Genomic DNA, 3,586 nt, shown 5'->3' with positions numbered 1-3,586 from the left:
CCGCTGCGTGGGATTGCTAGCGCCCGTTGCGAATGTGCGCTGCAGCGTCGGCAAACAGCAGAGACTGGTTATGTGAGACTGTCATGTCACCTGGGAGGTTCACGGAAGGGGGAGTCTGGGGGTGGGGTGGGGGGAAGGGGGGAGACGGTCGGGAGAGTAAATGCCGATTAGACTGCTCGATGTGAAACCGAAGCCGGAGATGTTTCGCGACGCGTTTTGCCGGCAGGAGCAATTCAGCGGAGCAATTAGATTTGGATGTCTCCCGCAGACCCGTGACGCCAAAAAGGGACAACAGCTTCACGTGCTTTTATGACACGGGTTTGACAGTTGTTTGGCGTCGTCGTCACGCACACGATCGACTCGCCTGCTCGTACCGGATTTAAAGGAGCGCCCTCTCGGCGGCGGGAGGCTGGTTTTTCTGGATCAAACGGTGATCAAGTTTGTCTTTGTTGTCGACTAAACCCTGATCTTTGTTCTCGGTGTTTGCTCATCGCAAAGGTGCAACATTTCCACAAAGAATCACTGGTGACGCTACCTGCCCGTCTGGTTTGTGGTTTGTCTGACCTGTTTTTTTGTTTTTGTGTTACGGCGAGGCAAAAACTTGTGCTCGCAGGTCGCCGGAGAACACAAGCGTATCTTCTCCGAGATGCTCGGAAACCGTTGCTACGACGGCCCCGAACCCAACAACAACATCAAGATGAATTGCCCCGCCTCGTGTGAAGCTACATTTTAAGTAGAAAATAAGAGTCAACCCATTTTCCCAAATATGCTCGCCGGTTAGCCACGGCCGTCGGGACTGCTTGACAAAGCGACCATGGGATATTGGCTCTGGTCAAGATGTATGGCGCTGGACGTTCCCCCCTTTCAATGGCGCGGCGGCCATATTGGGAGGGAGAGCGCTGTGTGGTCGCCTGAGAACTTGCGTGTTTCCCAGCCAACGTGCAGCTAAAGAATAACAATTTTGCTCGCCGCGAAGACCATCCATGGAGCCACGGGGGCCGCGGCCGGAGGGCCCGGCCAAACGCTCTCCTCTCATGCAGCTTTCTGTGTACTCCTATAAATACATCTCCTATTTGTATAGAGGCGATATGCATCTTTGGGAAAATACCACAATGTTGACATAAGAGCGCTCTCTACACCCCCTCCGCCCCCCAATGTCTACCCCTCCCCCCAACTCCGAACTCTTTCTACCCCTCGCTGAACCTTTCACTGCCTGAGAGAGAAAGAAGAGAGAGAGAGGGAGAAGGAAAGAAATGAAGGGAGTAAAAGAAGTGTCTCTTAAAGGCCTCCACGGTCTTTAAGCCACTATGGTCTCCACCAGAGCCTCTAAAAGGCCTTTGTCCTCTAAAGAGGGGGTTTGGCTAAATTGGGGGTGCTTGTGGATTGGCGGGTGGGATTGGGCCAGAGGTAGTATATTTGGCTCCCACGTCTCCATCACTGGGTTGGAGAACTTTTTTTTTTTTTTTTTTAAGCTAGGGAATTGAGAGTGTGGGATGTGGAGGGGCGAAAAGGGCTCCATTTTTTTGGGGGGGGGGGGTTAGGGGGTTGGAAATCTTCCAAACAGTGCCTTTTTGCTTTCAAAGAAAGCTCCACTTGTGTAAATGTGCTCTTTGTCCCCTGGCCTATTGTTTGAATAGCATTGTGGACTTTTGTGGGAAGCTCACGGGGGCTTGGGGGGCCCAGGAGGCCAAAGAGGGCCCAAGGAGAAGGGGGTAGGAAGGGTTGCCTGAATGACTTAGAGCCAGGAGGACAGGGATGTGAAGGTACGTAGAACTGTCAGCTCATCTTGGACCGTCCAAAGACAGAACAGTCCCCCACCCCCCATGAAGGGACCTCTCGATGGCCAAATCACAACTTCCATCTGTCGTCGCTTTCAAAAGATACCGGCAGGTGGAGGGGAAGCACACTGAGGCCTCGTGATGTTTTTACAGAGTCAGAGGGTCACTTGTAAAATTGCTTTACAAACTCCGACTCCCAAGTATCCGATGGATCCTGGACGTCCCTGCGGAGACGAGTAAACACCCTCTTAATTTTGCGCTGTGACAAATTCCTCTACGCCTTGCCAGAACACAGCAGCAAGCAATTACACAACGTGGTTGTAATGATAGAAGATGGCTGCAACAGGTGCATCGACACACCGAGCAGAAGCAGACTTAAATTCAAATCCAATGAGGATAATCCGGTGAGGATAAAGCAAGGCCTCGTAAATCTCTCCCTTCCATGTCGGGACAGTCTACTGCTCAAGTTTCCACCGCTCCGTTTTCGGCTCTCGTCTCTAAATCCCCATCCCAGCTGCGCTCCCTGTACATCTCCGAGGTCTCCTCTACTGTCATCGCCGCCTATCTCCTTCCCCCCCAAAACTTCCAGGAGCGGCGTTCTGGATTTCAGCTGGACGGTGATTGAGCACGACACCCCACTCCGGCCCTGTCCTGCTTTGTCTGGGGACGTGTGCCTGTGTCAGGAACCACAATTAGTGGGGCGCGTCCCCTATCATTAATCACAGGACAGGCCGGGTCTGAGGCCGGCTACCTCGCAGCTGCAACCCCTGACGGATTCCCAAGCACTCGCGTGGCGGCGGCTCCGTTGGAATTAGCATGTTCTGTCATGACGCGTCTCATTAAGTCATTGAGTGTATACTTACATCATTATTTCATCTACAAGTACCACCAGATGGTCAAATATCTGTTAATACTCCTGCGTCGTTGACATTTCAATAGTCTTTCAATCTCCGATCCTAGTTGCCAACTTTCCCGACGGTTCTTCCCGTCAAACTTCGTGGTTTTGATCCAGCTTTTTTTTTTTTTTAGGTCATCTCATCTGAATCTCTGCAACTTTCAACCGCCATCATTCGAGGAGGCAAAGGACACAGGACAGCGAGTCCGAGCTAGCAGCAGCTAACAGCTAACTCAGAAAAGAGGGAAGTCGCCCAAAGAAGATCAACGCCTACGTAGGGGTAGACAAATTCTTGTTGCCGCGTTTTCCGTTGCTTTTGGATAAACTTTTTTTGCTAAACTTTTGCTAACTATTCGTAGCAAAAGTCACGCCTTTAGCAGGAGGCGCTGCAGACAGAGAACAAATATGATTGTGACCTCATTGGGAAAAAGCCCACTTCCTCAATTCCCTTTCCATTCAGCGTATTCAGATCAATACGGTGGCAGGAAGTTAAATATTTGTCAAGAGACGATCACCGATGGAGCAGATCGATGCCTGATAGGAGGGAATGAGACGGGGTGGGGGGGGGGGTGCGCTTGCTTACCTCACCCCTGAGAGATGGGGGAGGAGAAGGGATGGGGGGTGGGTTGGAGAGAGATGGAGATTTGTGGCTCTCAGAGGCGGAGATTTCTCTCTTGGGGACGATTGGTTTGATTTTCCCTGTGTTTTCCCGGTTTTATGTTTTTGAAGGTGGGGGACGACCATGACGAAATGGAGGAGGAAGTTTCAGGTAGGTGTGTGTGTGTGTGTGTGTGTGTGTGTGTGTGTGTGTGTGTGTGTGTGTGTGAGAGAGAGAGAGAAAGATCTGAAACTGCTGTCAAATTGCACTCTCTACATCATCGGGTAGTTTGCATATTTCCCTTTGACCAAATGC

This window comes from Antennarius striatus, chromosome 3 (genome assembly GCF_040054535.1).
Source record: "Antennarius striatus isolate MH-2024 chromosome 3, ASM4005453v1, whole genome shotgun sequence".
Taxonomy (NCBI): Eukaryota; Metazoa; Chordata; class Actinopteri; order Lophiiformes; family Antennariidae; genus Antennarius; species Antennarius striatus.
The sequence above is the reverse complement of the archived record's forward strand: the minus strand, read 5'-3'. Positions refer to the sequence as shown.